The sequence below is a fragment of the Oryctolagus cuniculus genome, chromosome 8 (assembly GCF_964237555.1).
Source record: "Oryctolagus cuniculus chromosome 8, mOryCun1.1, whole genome shotgun sequence".
Lineage (NCBI taxonomy): Eukaryota > Metazoa > Chordata > Mammalia > Lagomorpha > Leporidae > Oryctolagus > Oryctolagus cuniculus.
In genome coordinates this window covers 134,356,622-134,377,492 of record NC_091439.1, presented here as the reverse complement: position 1 = coordinate 134,377,492, position 20,871 = coordinate 134,356,622, and the positions used below count along the sequence as shown (strand labels likewise).

The 20,871-nt window shown below is 39.5% G+C and overlaps 1 pseudogene; it reads right to left on the bottom strand.

The window, feature by feature from the left end:
* Positions 1–5,153: 5,153 nt before the first annotated feature.
* Positions 5,154–19,761, bottom strand: LOC138843419 (succinate dehydrogenase [ubiquinone] cytochrome b small subunit, mitochondrial pseudogene; annotated as a pseudogene).
* Positions 19,762–20,871: the final 1,110 nt, after the last annotated feature.

Below are 20,871 nucleotides of genomic sequence, written 5' to 3'. Positions count from 1 at the left end.
GCGCCACTGCGCTGGCCCCCAGACATAGTCTTATATGTCACAATTAAACTCTTGACTCAAATATTTTGAACCCATTCTTTCATTTTTATGGGTAAAACTAGAGGTTGAGAAGCTCTTTAATTGGAAGGTACACATTTCAGTTTTGTGTAGTGGTGCATTCCTGGAATAATGGGTGCAAACCATGTATGATAGTTAGAAGTTGCTCTGTGTGCTAACTGTCCACCATCAAACATCATTCTGTGTTAGACTTCCTATGTGTTGAAGCTATTGACTTGAGAGACTTTAGGCTTCCTACTTTGTAGTCCCTGCTTTTGAACTGACTTTTAGGTCACAAGTCTCTCTAGAACATCTTATGTAAGGTTCTTATCAAACTCCAGATGAAATGAAGCAATCAAAAGTAGAAAGAGCTTATCCCATCCCTGTTATACAACAGGGAGATACTCAGATTACCCAGACGTGACCCACAAGCCCTTAAAATATCACGTATTTATTGGATTACAGTGATTTGACCAAAAAATATAATGCAGATATCTGCTCTCTGTATACACCTTCGCCCTCACGCCTTACCCCACACGATATCAGCAAATGAATACTTAGTAGCAAATGGCCAATTCCTTTGTCAGTCACTGACACATGGCACAGCAGGTTAAGGTGCCACTTGATACACCTGCATCTCATATTGGAGCACCTAGGATCATGTCCTGCCTCCACTTCCAGTCGAGATTCCCACTAGAGCAGACGCAGGTAGGCAGAAGATGATGACCTAAGTATCTGGATTCCAGTCTTGTGGGAGACCTGCACTGAGCTCCTGAATCCTGGCTTTGGTCTGGCCCAGTCCTAGCTTTTGCAGGCATTTGGGGACTACACCAAGGAGTGGAGCTCTCTCTTTCTCTGGCATTCCCTCTCTCCCCTTTCTTAAAGTCACTTTTCAAATAAAATGAATACATTTTTTTAGAGAAAGTCCCAGTTTTGGAACTTTTTTGCTCTTCATCTTTCCCTAAGAATTTTATATATATATATAAATTCCTGGAGATGGAAATATAAGTATTATGGTTGCCTAGCACATGGTATTTGACATCCTTTTTTATTTAATGTATATTACCTGGTAGAAGACATCCTAAAGTATAGGTAACAAATTCATATTATTTTTACTAGCACTAAAATAGCAGTGTATACAACATTTTATATGATCCAGTTAAGAAATTTCAATAAAATAAAATATTTAGAAAATCCCCAATAAAATGTACCTTATGATTTTCCATAGTTTATCCACCCGCTATATTGTCATTATTTATCCCAATGCCAAATAAAATTAAAGATAAAACAAATGAGTGTTTAAATATTTCTTTAGTTTATGCAGGACATATTTCAAATTTCAAACTAATTAAGTAAATGCATGATATATAGAAATTTTAATATAAATCTCATAAACATGCCAGCAATCTTTCCATTTCTGTGAGCTGTGTAATCCCCAAAGTCAATTACCTTTGGCTGTATTTATTTTAAAAAATAACATTGTACACTTCGGAATTGCTAGGTTATATAAGCTATGTGAATCTGATAAGCAACAAACAATGTAGTGTCATATTTTAATACTCCTAAAGACTGCATTTAAAATCTAGTTAATTCTTCAGAGCTCTTTAGTTAAAATAATGCCTACAAATAATTAAACATTTGTGTTTCAAAAGGAACTTGCATAACTCTACTTAGTGCTATGACAGCACATCTGAAAAATAATGTTATCAGAGAAGAGTTCTTTACAGAAGATGGAGTTGTTTTAACACTTACTTGATGCCTTAGAGGAAGACAACCAAATAATAGCTCTACAGTGTATTAAAACACACTGCATGCAGCTTGTCTCGAAAGGGTTTTCATTCAGACAGTGGAGGTGGAAAAAGCTTTTTATGGCGTGGGTTTTAGAGATGAGGCCTAATATTGATGTACCTTTGGCTCAGAAGAAAAAAATTTAAGAACAAAGAGATTTATTAATCTGACATTTTTTTTAGGACACACCTAATTGAATTTTAAACCACTATATCCAAATGCTTAGCTAAATTCTCAACCCAGAACAACCATCAAAATGAAAACACAGTTTCATTTGGCTAACATTTCTATCAAGTAGAAGTACAAAAGGTTTTATAATTTACCTCAAAATGGATATAAAATTTCATGCTTTAAAAAAAAAAAAACCTTTAACATTTTGGCTAGATTTGGCTTCCAGATTCTAAATAAAATCAACATTTGTATTCAAATGAAATCTTCATTGCCATTGAATGTGATGGAAAAACAGTTGCTTATGAAGTAAAAAATACCTTTTTGGGAGTCGATGCTACAACAAAATGTGTCATGATTGACGCATGATCTTCAGTCTCGGCTAAACTCAGGGCCTGGCCAATTTCTAGACACCCCAGTGTTGCCTTCCTCTCCGCTCCACAGCTTCTGCAAGGCTTCACCAGATGGCTCTGTGATTCCCATCTAGCTCTAGATGGCCATTTCTCCCACCAGAGTCCTTCTCACATGAAACCCATACCTAGTTCTTAAAGTTATTCCAACTGGATTTCACCATCACTCATTCTTCCCCTTTGATTTTTTTTCAACTCTTAAAGGCCAATCAGTCCATGCACTCTCCTTTTCTTTCTTTCTTTTTTGACAGGCAGAGTTAGACAGTGAGAGAGAGAAAAAGAGAAAGGTCTTCCTTCCCTTGGTTCACCCCCCAAGTGGCCACTATGGCCGGAGCTACGCCGATCCGAAGCCAGAACCAGGTGCCTCTTCCTGGTCTTCCATGCAGGTGCAGGGGCCCAAGTACTTGGGCCATCCTACACTGCCTCCCCGGGACACAGCAGAGAGCTGGACTGGAAGAGGAGCAACCGGGACTAGAACCGGGTGCCCATATGGGATGCCAGAGCCGCAGGCGGAGGATTAGCCAAGTGAGCCATGGCACCAGCTCATCTCCTTTTCATTATCTCCCGCCTCTTCAGGGAATTTGCCACATAAATCGCTTCCCTTCCTTGCGTCATTCTCACCGTCTAACTCTAGATGTGTATCTTCAATATCCTCACCTTTTTATATGTATGTTTAGAAATAAGCTTCCCCTACACCTGCACCTGTTTACATCTAGGCCTGCGTATTGATCTGGCTTTCCACCTAAGTCGTGCTTCTTAGTGGAGTAGTACGTTTTATGTTCACAGTTCTCTGACTCATCGTCTATACCACTAGGACCCACTCTTAGCTTTCACTGAAACTTCCTTGCCATAATCACTAACGATGGTCTAATTGCAAATTGTAAAACTGCAAGTCCATTTTTACTTAATGCTTCCTCCCAGCATTTGATCACCTATCACTGTATCCCTGAGACTGCTGTCCTGTAGCTTCTCTGGTTACCCTTTCTGCTGCTTCTCCAGGTACTTTCCCATACGTACTTCCTAACCTTTTCTCTCTGAGCAGCCCTTCAATATTAGTGTTCCATAGGGTCTCACGCTGAACCATTTGTATTTTAGTTCCATTCCTTATCTCATTCACAAGTGATCATGTTTACACCCTTCATTTTTACCAAGGTTAGCTTAAACAAGGTTTAAGCCATCACTTTAACAATTATAAGTGACTGTTAGGCAAACTATAAATATTTAGAAATTACTAAAATGTTAAAATACTACTAAGTTATCTGTATAAAGCCTCATTATCTTGTCATTCTCATCTTCCAGGTGACTATTAAAAAGTGTAATTAGTGTGTGTGTGTGTGGGTGGGTGGGTGTGTGTACATTCATGTATTTGAATATTTTTTGAAAATGAACAAGGTGAAATTAAAAATAAATTTATTTTGGTGCCAAAAATTTTTGAAATCTATACAGAGTTTTTTCATGATTTGAATTTTCTGTGAACATCTGAGAGACCACGAATATATGCATATATGTGGGTGTAGCTGTAAAAGTTACAAAAATTTAAGCATGACCTGATATAGGGCAAACAGGCTCAAATATCAAATCTGCCATATGTTAGCAGAGTGGCTTGGTCAAGCTACCTGAAACCCATTCAGTTTAAATTCCCTCATTTGTAAAATGGGCTTGAGTACATATAGTATCTACTATGCTGTGGTAAGGGTAATTTAGGACAAAATAAGAATTTAATAAATCCCTAGTATTTAATCAATTCTAGAGAAAAAAAAGTCAAAAAGCAAGTTACTAACATTTTCATCACAATCTTACCAAACAAAGGTGGCAGTTGCACAATTATCTTTAGATGTTGAAACTGACAAAGTTTTATCTTGGATGACATATTGGAAACACAAAAGAAGCCAGTAGGAGGAAGAAAGAGAAGAGAGAAGGAGGAGGACTTTGACCACAAGGCTCTAGATTCCAAGATTGCTGTGTCAAACAAAAAGGAGTCAGACTTACGGGACAGACTTTTCTTGGAGAGACTGTTGGAACAGAGGAAGTGTGCCAGCTGCACAGAGGAAAAGCTCCAACTCTAAGATCTAAGAGCAATGCAGAGAGCAGCAAGAGAAGGCTTTTCTTTCACAGGGAGGAGTAAACAAGCAGAACAACGGCCAGCTGTTTGCTGGGGGTGGCAACGTGACTGAAGTTGAGCAGGAATTCTCTTTTCCTTGTCAGCTGATTCACAGGAGAGACCATGGGAGGTGGGAAGAGTTGTTGTAGATTCTTGCATCTGATTAATTTTCAATGCTTGCATAAACACAAGGCTGAGTGAGAGTAAATTAAAATGTTATCACAAAACTTAAAAAAGAAAGGAGGAAGAGAGAGGGACGGAAGTGTCATCCTAGCCTTAGAACTCTACTTCTGGCCGGCGCCGTGGCTCACTAGGTTAATCCTCCGCCTAGCGGCGACGGCACACCAGGTTCTAGTCCCGGTTGGGGTGCCGGATTCTGTCCCGGTTGCCCCTCTTCCAGGCCAGCTCTCTGCTGTGGCCAGGGAGTGCAGTGGAGGATGGCCCAAGTGCTTGGGCCCTGCACCCCATGGGAGACCAGGAGAAGCACCTGGCTCCTGCCATCGGATCAGTGCAGTGCGCCCGCTGCGGCGGCCATTAGAGGGTGAACCAACAGCAAAGGAAGACCTTTCTCTCTGTCTCTCTCTCTCACTGTCCACTCTGCCTGTCAAAAAAAATAAATAAAATAAGAAGCAGCACCAGCAGCAGCAGCAGCAGCTCTGGATCTTGCAAGAAGAGATCTGACTATAAGTTGACAAAGTCAGCTTAATGGATATTTTTCTCCAGATTCTTCAGTGAGTACAAATAGTTCCTCTAATAATTTGTGAAACAAAAAATTGGAATTTGCTGTGCCTAGCCCTGACCCAGGTTAGCAAGGGGTCATTCTTGAGTTTTCTCAGGGTTTTGTGTGTCTTGTGGGAGAAGTATGGGTCATTTTTCTGGGCTCTTCCCCAACACACAAAGAACGGGGGATTTCTTAATCCCCACTCCAGGTGCAGAAGACACAGGTACAACTCTGTCGTCATGTTCTTGCTGCCATTGGATTTTTGGTACAACTCACCTCACCACTGCTGACTGGCTGGTCTAGGCACAGAAGGGGTCCAACTTTCCACTATCACTAGAGAGGTGATGACACAAAGAGGGCATGGACTTTGCAAAAAGTTATACTGTCGTTATTTTCAAGGTCTTTACCTTTTAAGTCTTATCACCTTTGTTGAGAAGAGGTTGGACCTCTATTGTCTGCCTTAATTATGGTTCCACCATTGTTGCTATAACTTACTCATACCATTTCCTGTATTCCTCTACCTGTGAGATTGTAACTGGCCTTAAGTAAACTGTGAAAGAAAACTGTCTTTAGGAGCAGACCATCAGGACAGCAGACTTTTCCTTAACGCAGGTGCAACTTTCAAGCAGATGCTTAAAAGAGAGAAAACAGACATTTAACCCAAAGGATGGAATGTCTACACTCCCCATATTGAAGTATTGGATTTCATTCTGGTTCCCACTCCTTAATTCAGCTTCCCACTGATGCACATCCCAGGAGGCAGAGCGATGGCCCAAGGAGTTGGGCTCCTGCCACTCTTTTAGGAGTCTTGGATTGATTTTCCAACTCTTGACATCCACCCAAGCTAGGACCCTGCCATTTGGTTAATAAACCAGAGGATGAGAACTCTCTCCTTCTCTTTCTTCTCTCCATCTCTCTCTCTGCTTCTCAAATAAATTTAAAAAAAAGAAATAAAGAAATAATAATGGAAGCAATTAAAAATATTTACATAGTTTAGAGAAATATGTTTGGCTCTAGGCTTCCCGATGATGAATGTTAGGTTTCTGACATATTAACAATGATAATATCATTCTTTTTTTATTTTTCTAAACATGATTTAATATTTGTACTCACTCCAAATTATAATATATTAGAAATAACTTTTATCTTTTGGTGAAGTTATTGGTTAATTTCAACATGGTTTGCATAGAAATGTAGTCATCCATGCTCTCTATATAAAACTTCAATGCTATAATATTTTACTGATACACATAACTGCTGTATGATTTGTCCTGTAGATCCACTTCTCTGACATCCTATGAGTTCTACCCATCCCTCACTTATGTTGGATACATTATTTCCTGATTATTTTTATCTTTCATCTCTTAATTTATTCCTTAATTTTATAGGGCACATTTTCTAACATCTTCCGCACTAGACTCTTTGTTGTAAGTTCTAACTATTTTATCCCTTTAGTTAGTAGAAGGAAAAAAAATAGTTACAAATGACCAATCCCTATTTTTACCTCTTCCCTGTTCATCAATACCATTTTTAAAAGGAAGATGAAAACAAGGGCCAAGTAGTAAAACTAATGCTGTGTCTTAAGATGGTTAATTCTTAGCTTAAAAATATAGAAAAACTTACATATTTAAAGAGTAAATGTCATTTAGTAAATGTTATTTTTTCTAAGAATAAAAATATTTGAATGGTGGACTATGGGTAAATATGAGTGTTAGAATAAACTGTTACATCATTCTGCATCCCAATTTTAGTGTTTTCATGTTTAACTTTGTAGTGGTAAGAGATGGCAAAGGTTTTCAAAGAGAAATACACCTACCAGGTGGGTGTCTCAGGAAAGAGGTGGAGTTCTTTTGGCTATGAGCATGCCCATTACACACTCCTCCCCACTTCTCCTCCCCTCTCCTTTCAGGAATATTCTGGGTAGTGGGATTCCAGGTGTGGAATTCCTGAAATTCCTCCCAGAACTTCAGCACTCCATTGTTGGACCTAGTAGTCCCCTTGGTTCAGGGCAGCATCTTTTCCTTTCTTGATCTATTTTTAGTTTTTATTTTTTTAAAGATTATTTATTCGTAAGGCAGAGTTACAGAGAGAGAGAGACAGACAGAGACAGAGACACACAGAGAGAGAGAGAGACAGAGAGAGAGAGAGAGAGATCTTCCATCTGCTAGTTCACTCCCCAAATGGCCTCAGTAGCTAGAGCTGGGCTGATCCGAAGCCAAGAGCCAGGAGCTTTCTCAGAGTCTTCACATGGGTGCAGCAGCCCCAGGACGTGGGCTATCTTCCACTGCCTTCCCAGTGCATTATGAGCAGGGTGCTGCAACAGAAGAGGAGCAGCCAGGATTTGAAGCAGTGCCCATATGGGATACCGGTGCTGCAGGCGGCAGCTTTAGCCACTATGTCACAGTGCTGGCCTCTTCTTGATCTGTTTTAATGGTTACAGCCGTATTAAGGCAAAATATTTCCTAGATGACAGAATACAGACTGAGAAAAGGTGCTAATGTAACTGAGAAAATGGACAGCTATCATTTGACTTTTCCAAATAAGAAAGAATAAGTAAAATAACTAATAATTATTCACAAGCCATTCGTACTTTCATATCCACACTTTCATAAATAAAGGTAGTTAGAAAATAAAGCCCTGTCAGCTTTGCTTATTTGTGCAGCCTCGGAACTGCTCTGAGTACCTAGCATAGGAAAAGATGATAATAAATATCCACAGCCGAATGAGAACTCTTTATTAGCTTCCGAAATGTTTGCTGTCATGTGAGGATTCCATACTATGTCAGCTAATTTTCTGTCCAATTCCCTTTATTATTTTCTTTTTTAATTCTTCCTCTTTTTGAAATCAGTGTCCTTTGTCTGTTTAGGACTCACATGGTTAGTCTCTGGAATAATGTCTTAGGAATGGTGTTTGTTTATCGAGAGATGAGCAGAAATCTCCTATCCACTGGCTCTCCACTCAAATACTAGTCAGAGCAAGGGCAGGCTGATCCAGGAGCCTGGAAGTCCATGGAGGTCTTCTATGTGGGCACTTGAGCCTTCACCTACCGCTTCCCAGGGTGTGTATTAGCTGTAAGCCAGCATCAGCATGGAGCTGGAATTAAAACCCAGGTACTCTGATACGGGATTTGGACATCCCATGGACATCTCATCCACTAGGCCAAACACCCTCCTTATTTCTGTAGGTATCCAGAATCTGTTCATGCCCCGTTGATATTACAGTTGCAGCTTTGTTCAAAACTGAGCATCAGAGCCAGAATTGTGGTATAGCAGATACAGCTGCTGCCCACAACTCCGGCAGCCTATGTGGGCTTCAGTTCGTGTCCTGGATGCTCCACTCACGATCTAGCAACCTGCTGATGGCCTAGGAAAAGCAGCAGAAGATGCCCAAGTACTTGGGCCCCTGCCACCCATATGGGAGACCGGGATGGAGTTCTAGGATTCGGAGTTTGGCATGATCTAGTTTGGCCACTGCAACCATTTTGGGGAGGAAAACAGTGGATGGAAGATCTGTCTCTTCCCCGGCTCTGTGCCTTTCAAATTAATTAATTAATTAAAAAAAAATCTTTGGAGCAATCATGTGGTCCAGCGGTTAAGACACCAGTTAAGATTCCCAGATCTCATACCAGCATGACTAGGTTCCAAGTCCTAGCTCTGCTTTGATTCCAGCTTCCCCCCAGTGCAGACCCTACGAGACGGCAAGCTGTGGCTCGAGTGGTCAGGCCCCTGCTGCCTGTCTCACTGCCTGGCACAGCTCAAGCGCTGCAGGTATTTGGTGAGTGAATCGGTGGAAGGAAGTTCTCTCTTTCTCACTCCTCCTATGTGTGTGTATGCTGTGTGTCTGCCTGTCTCACAGAGAGAAAAAAAAAGGATAGCAATTGCAGACCTTTTGCGTTTCCTCTTACTGCACCCAGTGGTAGCTAAGTGTTGTTGTAGCCATTTGTTCTTCCAAGATCTTGCTTTCTGCATGCCTTTTATCCCTGTGTCCCTTTGATGATCATTTAAATTGTGATTTTTTTTTTTCATGCTCTGAAATACATGTTTTATTTTCCCCTAGAAAGGAAATTATTCATGTGCCCCTTAAATATATGTCAAACAAACTCCAGAATCCCATTATAAAAATCTATTTCTAAAGGCTATTTTCAGCAACAATTACTGTGTCAATCGGAGGCCCAACAGGAAACAAAAGGAATAAATAAAATTGTGATATACTGAGGGGGAGGTAGTTGCAAAGAGTACAATTATAATGATTACAGCAAGAAAACCACAAAGCATTGTGCAGAAAAACAGAAGTAGTAGCAACAAAGATAGTAACACTCTAGAACTAAGGAACAACAGAAGAGGCTACTGGACAGAAAAGGGAAAAGGTTATGCGGGACAGGCAAGTTTAGAGGTGGTGAGTGACCCTCTGCTAAAAGATGCTACCAACCAAAAAAAAAATAGATCCCCTGAGCTCATTCTCCTGTGCCCCTTAGATGTCCTGCAGTGCTCACCATCAGCCCAGCCCAGCAGAAGCAAGGGCACCTGGGATCTCACTGAAATAACCAGCATAGGTCAGTCTTCCAGGGCTTAGGACAATTTAGAGACGGTCAGAGAGTTTGACCTGGAAGGTTATAGTGCTTGACCTGTGTGTATTCTACTTATAGAAGATATAAGATATTTTGCACAATTTATAAACCAATTCCCATTTGCCACGGATTCTGCATTTTTGACTCAAATACATCCTGACATCTCACCTACTTCAAGAATAATTCTAAAAATAAATTAAAAGTAATGAATTTTCTCTCTTCTTCCTGGCTAAAAAAAAAAAACAAATATTATCACTTACTATCCATCAATTTGCCTGGAATGAACTATAAACATTTCTTATGCATTTTTAAAATGCATTTTAAAAAACATTTTAAACATATTTTAATGTTGCAACTATTATATTTTTCCAGTTTTTAAACATGTTCAACATTGGAATGCTCTTATTAGTTGGTGACTTACATCATATTGGATAAAATTCATTATATTTTTACAAAGCAAAATCTCTGTATATATTACTAAATCAATGAATGAAAAATTTAACTCAGGATTCCATATGTGTAGATGTGACATTAATGTATTCTTTTCATTGCCAAGTCTGGTTCAGTAAAGATTTTCATGGAGAGAGAGGGGCATGAGTTTTTAAGTTAATGCACTGGGATTCTAACAATTCTGACAGAAATGTCTCTTGAAGGAGCAAACTATGTTTATTTCAGTATCTTTTACAGTGTGAAGAGATTGGAAGCAATGACCTCTAGCACCTCATGCAGGTTTAAGACTGTTTGTTGATTTCAGTTCAGTTTTCATTAGCCTTCTCCTCATTCCTCCACTGGAGTTGGTATTTTCATGAGGATTTAGACTATCTATGCCAGTCCTTCTGCAGATCTGAAGTCTTCTTCTTAAGTAGCCCACAATCAAATTGTGCAATGTAATTCTCCTCTTTCATTTTAACTGCTAGAATTATGAAGCAATCATGAGTCTGTTACAACGATCTATTGAGTTAATGGTAAGATTGCTTTTGTGAGTTGTACTATGCCAATTTTCATTTAATATTTTATTGCACTTAAAATATTCATTAAACTTTTTAAACTATTAACACTTCAAATGAATATAAATCAATATGAAAAATTCCAAACTTCATTACTTTTGTCTCTCTATATGTATCTAGATACTTAAGATTTTACCACATGAAGAGTAGGTAAAGCCAGGCAACACATTAGAACTCAAAGAGTGGATGTAACTGAGGAATCAAATGAGAGTGGAGAGACTGGCATTACCAGCACGCACACTCAAAAGTGAAAAAACCAAGAAAGGAAAGCACTGCTCTCTCAGCAGGAGAGAATAAAAATGAGACGTGGAATCATTATACCTAAGGATATTAAAAACATTACTCTATGTGCCAGTCTTAGAAAATTATTAAAGTAACTCATTCCTTTTTCTCATTCCTTAGCACACACAGTAAATACACACACATTCACACACCCCTTAAAGTGCATACAGAGGCACATGCCAAATCAGAGAACGCACAAATTGGATGAGAATGTCAACGTATAAGATAGTTTCAGGTTATTGACTGCCATTGAGCTCCAGTATCTCAAACACTTTATGCCAACAGCTGCATTAGTCTCTAAATAAATTTCTCTATGAAGATGTCCATAATCATTTAACCAAACAACAGTTATTTAGTAGCTACTCATTTATGCCATCTACTGCACTAACCACTAGAGGAACAGTGGTTAAAACAAACTAAATAAAATTAAAACATGAGAATGAAAGGCATTATTGTGTATGCCATCATAATCATGGGATTTAGGTGATCACATTGTATTGGTGAGTGGTTATCAACAGTAACAAAGGTAACACAGTCCATATTGGGGAAGGCCATGCATATGTGCGGGCAAGAGGTATCTCAGAACTCTCTGCTTTCTACTTAATTGTGCTGTGAACTTGCTCTAAAATCTAATAAAAATGCACATAGGTCTAGTTATCATGGAGCTTGCTATCTATCTGTGAAAATACACTATTAAAATAAAAATAACTGAGTTAATCATTAGGAAATGTGGTAGATGAATAGATTAAAAAGGGTCCAACATGGTGTGGGAGAAAAAGGGAAAAGCAACCTAAAAGACATTGAGATTAGACTTGAAGAATAAATGATCATTAGCTGAATAGAGAGAAGGAAGGAGACTCCAGGCTAAGAAAATAGCAAGCAGGAGAATTTATCGGCTCAGCAGGGTGTGGCTAGAGGAGAAAGATAGGAAGAACCTAACTCTAGGAGCAGCTGGGCAGATGGGAACAGGTTAAGTTAAACACCATGTTAACATTGGATTTACTCTGAAGGGAATGGGCTTTATAAGAATTCTAACAGTGAATAGCGAAACTATTTTCACTTTCAAAATATCATTGTAACTTCTCTGAAAAACACCATCAGAATATCAGAAATTGCGTGACACAGGTTAGGAGGCTGCTGCAGTAGTCTGAGGAAACATGGAGGTAGGTTGGCTTGAGGACATAGGACACAGAGTGGACATTTTCAAGAAATATTTAGAAGGTGAACTTAGGATATGCTTATTTATTGTATTGGTGAAGGAAAAGGAAAAGCCAAAATAATTTTTGGATTTTGATTTGAGCTTCTAAATAGATGAATCTGCCATGTATTGACTGTAGGAAATAGTGGAGATTATAAATATCGAATAGGTATGGGTAGAGACAATGAGATAAGCTTTGGACGTATCTCACAAAAGTGGTCATGTGGCATTCAAGATAACTTAATATATGTGTCTAGTTCAAAGAAATAGATTTAAGAAATATCAATATTTAGATACAACAACAACCTTGGAAATAAGTGAGATCAAAGTCTCTATACCACATCATTTTAGAAAGTGGTATAAAAGCCTGAATTCTGGCACCAAAATGACTACAATTCAATCTTGCTTATTATACTTATCTGTTGAGTTGTCTTGAGTAAGCTTATTAATTCTTATTTGTCTTAATCAGCACATTTTTAAGACAGGAACAATAATAATAGGGAATACCTTTTAGAGATAGTGATAGTATTTGATTAAGTTAAGAACATAAAATAGTGGCTGACCAAAACAAAGCAAAAGTCTCAATAAATGTTAAATCAACATCATCATACCCTAGAGATAGAGAGTACTAAAGAAAACAAAGGTTGGCGACAGAGTCATGAGAAGCTTCAATATTTAACTATCATTTAGGAATGAAAAACAAAGATTGCAAGAGAATGCAGAAAGCATAATGTGAGACAAGAGAAGAAGTCTGGTAAGGCGACACTGGAAACAGGTGAAAGATTAAACCATATCAGAAGTGAAAAGATGTCCACTACACTGACTAGCACCAAGGTAATTTTTTTTTAATTCAAGCATGTTTAAGAAAAAAATCAGTGGTTATGTTTGAGTAGTCATTAGGAGCTCTTCCATGGGCTTATTTGTGAGAGGTAGGTGGCTGGAATTAAAGTGGCTCAGATGATAAGTTTAAATACAGATAGCAATTCTTTAATAAGTGTGTCCTAATGGAGAGGTCAAAGACAGGGCAAATGGGGGTCATGGGAGGATGATGATCAGCAGGCAGAGATTCTGGAAAGAAAAATGAGACTCTCACAGACCAATGGCATGATAGGGACTTTAATCTAGAAAGAAATACAATAGCCTCACTGAATTAGACAAAGGAAGAAAGAAGTAGTTAATATTTAGTATTATTTTATATATTTGGTGGTGATGAGTTAGTTTTTATGTGTTTTCCTTTTCTTGCTGGAAAACTAAGATAACCTATCTCTGATGTTTGCCATGTAGGAATCATGGAGAAAATTTATGTTAGTGAATACACGGAATGGAAATGAAGACCAGAGATATTTAATTGATTATGATGTAATACTAAGTGCAGTTCTGAGATGAACGACCATGAATGTATGGGAGTTCTGTTGTATCCTAATGTGTAGTCTTTTTTGTCTTAATTATTTAGGTGCAGATATGGTTAAAGTAACAAATTTTATTCATCTATGGTTCATATCTTCCTAGTGAGTGCTAAAAAAATGACAAAGGTTTAGAGAATTTAATTATAGGCATTCATTCATGGAAGGAAAGTTCTGATTGAAAGAACAAGGGTTGATAGGCTGGCATTCTTCAGGATATCAAATGATAGGGGTCATAGATGTAATAAATGAATAATTTGGACAAACAGGTGTTGGATTAAGACAGTGTAATTTCAAAGCTATTGATCTCAAGGGACTGACTGATTGGAATGAAAGATATTGGATAGAATCTTGTGATAATCAGTCTCTTACTGAGAGATTTTCCTCATTAATTCCACCCTTGTGTATTTCAACCCTTAATCACACACTTGCCTGATATTGTTGTGTAATTTACAAACTGAACAAGCTCACACAACACTTGATCTTAGGGTCTGACTAGTGGAGGTGACCTAAGAAGATCATTACAGTTAGACAAACTGACATACAGTATGATGAACCCTCCACCAGTGGATTTTGTACTCCAAAATGATGGCAGGATTTGAAAGTAAGAGATTTTCACACACATATTAACGTATCAGTGACTAAAGACAAAGGACCAGATGTTTATCTCTAACACAGAGTCAAAAAGGAGGAAAAATGGCTCTCACAAATGATAAACGACTTGCTTTTATTAAGAAAAACACCAACTTGCCTTCCCAATTCAGAAGTTAGTTAGGCTATTAAATGATTTTTTTGAATGAATGTTCATGTAGCACTGTCACACAAACTGTTCTAATCACTTGGAATATCCATAGGTTTAGTCTTCTTCACAATTTATGATCACTGCTTACAGAATTATCTAGCAGATGAAGAAATGTTAAGCCCAGAAGGTTAATTGTTTAAAGTCATACAACTACCAAATAGTAGAACTAAGATTTAACTTATTTGTAAAGAGAAAGAACACCACTTCTTAATCAGTCTCCAGGAGTTGTTACAGAACCACCTATATTTATGTCCAGTACAAACATCAAATGATTTCAAAGTAAAAGCAAAATAAAGATTAGAAGATCAATTCGCAAATGGCAAGTTGCAGTCAGGGGAACAGTCTTATACTGGGACTAAGATGGAAAAGCATGATAATTAACAAAAGCATCCCCAAGATACTGGAGGGTAAAACACTGTAAGGTGTGTTTGAGCAACCTTTGCTAGAAGATGAAAGCCCAAATCATACAGTCTGTGGCATGAACTGAAACTGGTTTTGGAGGTGCTGTATTTTGTTGGAGCTCCACACACCCACCCCTTCCGATGCAGGAGGCTAAAAGCAATGATTCTTAGTCGTCATCAAGAATGACAACCTTTAGTGTACCACAGGGGGATTAAATGTAGCATTATCCATCCTTACACCACAGCAGAGGGTACTCTCTCATGGCCTTATTCACCCCCACTTAATCGTGGTGTGTGTGCTAGTGTTCGTGTTCTGTCCTACTGAAAGAGGATCGTAAATCGTAACTCTCATTCCTTTTCAGCACACCAAAACTCGTTAAGCCATGGTGATTTTAATTTCTCTAATTTCTGTATGTTTGGAAGAAGAGACTGACAAGCAGTTGTTGAATAAAGTTCTTTAAGAACCCTAACAACAGTTAAGCCTCAAGCTGTCTCAGTGACTAATCAAGGACAAGAGATTAGTAGTACCACGGCAGGTGCACTCTGTGCCAGGCCAACTCTTACTGAAATTTTTAATTTTTCATGAAGAAGGATCCAGATCTCCTACTGCTCATTTCACATCCAGATTATTTATTTTTAATAAAGCAGTGAAAATCATTAGGAAAAAGGAAACATCACGAGTTAATTCTCATACCTCTATAAAAGAAAAACAGCCAAAGCAAAGCTTAGAATTCACAGAACACAAAGCCTTGGGAGTCATCTAGTCAGACAAACCCAGGGCAGTCACATAACATCTGCTCCACCTGCAGCCATGGTGACAACAAATCTGGCCCCCAAAACTTAAAATCAGTACTTCAGATAGCTTTAGAAAATTAATGCATACAGCTAGCAAAATTACGGCATCCACTTGCCACCTTTGAGGATGGGCCATCTCTTCATCTAAGAGAAAAGAGAACTGGGAAAAGGGTAGGGCCAAGTGACAAGGACAAGCCTGAGTGACCAGAAGTCAGATGCATCTAGAGGTGGTCTAGAGCTCGGCAAAATGTCTGCTTCACTTTATGAAGGCTGTTGTGTGTGTGCTTGTTTTCTAACAAAAGAAAAAACAATTGAAGTCTTCCCTAGGAACTGGGTCACCTTTTCTCCTAGCTTTTTATCTAACCTGAACTCACCTACAGAGATGTGGAGTCAGGACTACTGCTATCCTCATTTAGTAGACAAGGCATGACTCTCAGGAGTGGGAGCAGTGTCCTGCTCTGACCTATTGGTCCTTTTGCAAAGTCCTTTTGCATTTAGACCTTGAAGGGAACAATAGGATAGTCTTTATAGACTGATACCTTCAAGAATCTTCGCAGTTAGTTGGAAGTATGTTCTATCTCGGAGCAGGAAGAACGTGCATTTTCTAATGAGAAGAAAAAAACTAAAAAGAAAAAAAAATACAAAGGTACTTCCAAAAGTTCATGGGTGGGGCCAGCATTGCAAGTCACCACTTGCAACATCAGTGTGCCCTGTTGCCATGCAGGTTTGAGATCCAGCTGCTCTACTTCCAATGCAGCTTAATAAATTGGATAATGTTGAATACTAGTGAGATACTAGCGTTAATACAAAGGTAGATGTTGTTGATGAGAGTGACCTAGTGATCTGTCTTCTTGTAAATATCTCTAAAATGGTATCATTCTTAAACACAAGTTGTTTTTCTGGTCTTTTTTCTCAGAATGTAAAATTTTGTTTCTAGACTTTGAAATACAAGAAAATTGACCACAGAGAGACACAAAGTAGATTGACCTTTTGAAACACCACATTAAAATTCCTTTTACATTCTCTAAATGTGAGGAAAATTATCCTTGGTTTGGTTAAGCTTCAATTCTCCATCGAAGTGCTACTATCCCACCACAAATGGGCAATGAATATGTCGTAGAACTTTCTGGTCCTCATTCAGCGAGAATTTCATGGGGCTACAGCCTCTCTAAGGTTCTGTGCAAAGTGCTGCCGACTGTCAGGTAATGACGCTCTGCATCTCGTGCTGTGATTCAGCATTCATGCAAGGCAAAAGAAGGCAGAATGTACAATGTTGATGTCAGAATTTTACCTAAATGCCAGAAACTGTAGGCATTCTCAAAAATCCCCATGCCAAAGAGAATGTGCCTTGTGGCACATTCACATAACAGGAAGTCACAGAACAATGAAGTTAAGCAACTACAGCTATGTGCAGTACCATAAATGAATCTCAAAACATAAAGTGAAATGGAAAAATACTAGCAGAAAATATATGAGGAAACTCCAAAAAGTTAATTAAAAGATAAAATTATTTTGGTGTAAAGAATTTTGAAATCTAGGGGTAGCATCATGGCATCGTTGGTTAAGCTGCTGCCTGGGAAGCCAGAATCCCATGTGGGTGCCAGCTGGAGTCCCTGCTGCTCCATTTCAGATCCAACTCCCTGCTAATGCACCTGGGATAGCACTAGAGGATGGCCCACATCTTGGTCACCTGCACCCACTTGAGAGACCCAGATGAAGCTCCCAGACTTTGGCTTCAGCCTGGTACAAGGCTAGTCGTTGCAGCCACTTGATAATGAATTATTGGATAGGAGATGATTCCCGTCTCTCCCTCTGTCTCTATGTAACTCAGTCTTTCAAATAAATACAATAAATCTTTACAAAAATTTGTAATCCACACAATATTTTCATAATACAAATGTCCATGGAACTTTTGAAGGCCCCATTTATGCACATTCCCAAAAAAATGTGTATCAAAATTAACTTATCTTTTAATATTTTCCATAAACCTTTTGTTTTTTTATATTTATGCACAGATTATTTATGCACAGATTATTTTAGGACAATTCAAACATTTGAGCATTAAGTCTCAGTTTAGAATTTGAAGTATTTTAATACATCTACCAGGAGGACCTCTTTCTGTCACTCCCCCTCTTCATGGAGGAACGACACCAAACCCTGCCTAGGCTTCATATCCGAGTCACGGCACCATTATGTTGCTCCCCGTCTTCGTGGAGGAACGACACAGGACCCTGCGCTGTTCTTTTGTCTGCTCGGCCCTCCCCGGGTTTGCTGCTGGTTCTTCCCGGGTTGGCTACTGTCCCTTCTACCTCCGTGGAAGGGCGGTTCCCCTTGGCCACTTTCCCCACTTCCGCAGGGGAGCGGCACACCGCCGGCCGGCTCTCTCGGGGGCTGCACAGGTGTTCCTTCGGATGTTCCCCTTAGATGTTCCTGGTGCATGTTGTCTCTCTCCTCCTTTATAGTCCTCCTCTGCCAATCCCAACTCTGCTACCCACACGCCGAGTACGCTGCTCTCCTCCAATCAGAAGCAGGTCCCACAGTCTATTGGTTGAACTGGAGGCAGCTGTGTAGAAGCTGTTTCCCTTCTCAGCGCCATATTGTGGGAAAGCAGATGCATAGAATAAGTCTTAATTCCAGTAACTTAGTCTAGTCCGAGTTGCTCCCCACACTTTCCAAATGGAACTTCTTTAGATGAAGTTTTCTAAGCTTTTCTTTGTAGGATTTAGAAATCTGCAATGTGCGTTATCAGCATTTCAGTTTCGAGGTTTCCCTGGGACATGTAACCATCAGGAGCTGCTATCATCTGAACAGAGAGGGAGGTTTGCCAATATTCAGCACTAATTTTCCAGTCTTTACTCATGAATTAAGTCTTTCCCTTTGTCCTTTATTCCTAGGACAACTATGGAAGAGTCTGATCTTGTACTGATGGCAGTAAAGCTCAGTTCCCTTTAAGAGGCTGATAAATTAAAGGGCAAATGCTCATAGACAATACTTAGTTACACTGCGAGACTCATGAGAAACTGGGCGACAACTTACCAGAATGCAGAACTCAGTCTCGCAATTTATTAGCAAGCAATTCTCAAATCTTTCTCAATGATTAAATTCTGAAAATAACCATGTGATTGGGACAAGTCTGTACACCCATGGCCTTAATCTGTTACTTCCTCCTTTTGGTGAGTTGAATGCATGACAGAGCAGAGGCATAAAATCAATTCTTAAGGCATTAAGTCAGGAAGGTCAGAGTTCCACAGCATGGCGACAGCTTTGCAGATGCCCACATCGTGATAGTTGAAATAACAAAGGCCAGCAAAGGTTAAAGCCAAGAGTGCCGGAAGGCCTGCCTTGGCAGCTTTCTGGGGTGCACCCCCATGCACGCAGTCGGTAACAACTTGTCCAAGGCCCCCGTGACTATGAAGAGACAGAACTGCAGCCAAGGAGTAGTACATCACAGAGCTTGGATTCAAATAACAGCTGGAAGCAAGCTCAGGAGCAAAACACTGACAACTCTCTCGCCAGTCCAGTGGAGGGACGCAGCCTTGGAACCAGAGGGGAACTTGGTGACAGGTGAATATGCTGCACTCCACACCATCGTGGGGAAGGCCGGTCCTGGAGAAATGCTGCGACGTGAGTGGGGCTCACCCCAGGCTTCGGAGGAGCACAGCTCGACTTCCTGGGGCACCGCAAAGGACACTCAGCCTCCAGAGAGTTGCCATCTCGCTCTGGAGGGCTCAAGGTCATACCCATAAACCTTTTGAAGTACACTTCTACATACGACGTGATTTTGCTTTATGTATACTTGAGAAACTAGCACAATTAAACTAGATAATGAACATTATTACAGTGCTGCTTTCTGAAGAAAAAGAGAGGACTATGATTTTAAATGTTTATGAAGAAAGACCCAGGTACCCTTCAATAGTGTGTGTACAGATGTTTGGCTCAAAATAGTTTACAAGGCTGTTCATATCACATTGTTTTTTATGCATGTTATTACTTTTCCAGTGGAATATATTTATCAAGTATATGGCCCTTACAGAAATAGTATAGGATTTTACATTGTTTCATGAAATAATAATGCTATACAGTTACAAGCATACCAGGGGATTCCAATTCAATCCCATCGAGGTGGCATGTACCAATGCCATCTCACTGTTCCAGGTGATCAGTTTCAGTTCACAGTTGGTCATGGTGAAGGGACTGGGAGTCCAAGGGAGCACATAGACAAGTCTAGTACCTGCTAACGCTAACTGATGGAGTAAATAAAGGGGAGAGTGATCCAACATGGGAAGTGAGATACTCAGCAGACTCATAGAATGGCAGATGTCCTAAATAGCACTCTGGCCTCAGAATCAGCCCTAAAGGCATTCGGAGCTGGCTGAAAAGCTCATGAGAGTATTTCAGGCATGGAAAGCCAAGACACTCTGGCAAAAGATCTCTGTGAGTGAGATCCCAGTGGAAAGAACAGGCCATCAAAGAAGGAGGTACCTTTCTCTGAAGGGAGGAGAGAACCTCCACTTTGACTATGACCGTGTCTAAACAAGATAAGAGTTGGAGAACTCAGAGGGCTTCCATAGCCTTGGAAACTCATGACTGGAGCATAGGGAGATTACTGATGCCATAGACAGGAGTGTCAATTGGTAAAGTCAACAACAGGAGTCACTGTGCACTTACTCCTCATGTAGGATCTCTGTCCTTAATGTGCTGTACATTGAGATTTAATGCTATAACGAGTACTCAAACAATATATTTCACTTTGTGTTTCTATGGGGGTGCAAACTGTTGAAATCCTTACTTAATGCATACTAAACTGATCCTCTGTAAAAAAAAAAAAGAAAGAAATTATGAATTCCCAACTTGACTCTCACTGGGATTAAACATGACAATAGGTCTGCTCTGATTTCATCATCATTTAAAAAAATCGTCTATTATTTTTCACTTTATGTTTCTGTGTGGGAGCAAACTGTTGAAATCCATACTTAATGTATACTAAGCTGATCTTCTGTATATTAAGATAATCGAAAATGAATCTTGATGTGAATGGAAGGGGAGAGGGAGTGGGAAAGGGGAGGGTTGTGGGTGGGAGGGACGGTATGGGGGGAAAGCCATTGTAATCCATAAGTCGTACTTTGGAAATTTATATGCATTAAATAAAAGTTTAAAAAAAAAAAGGCTAATACTTCTTAACCTAATATTTT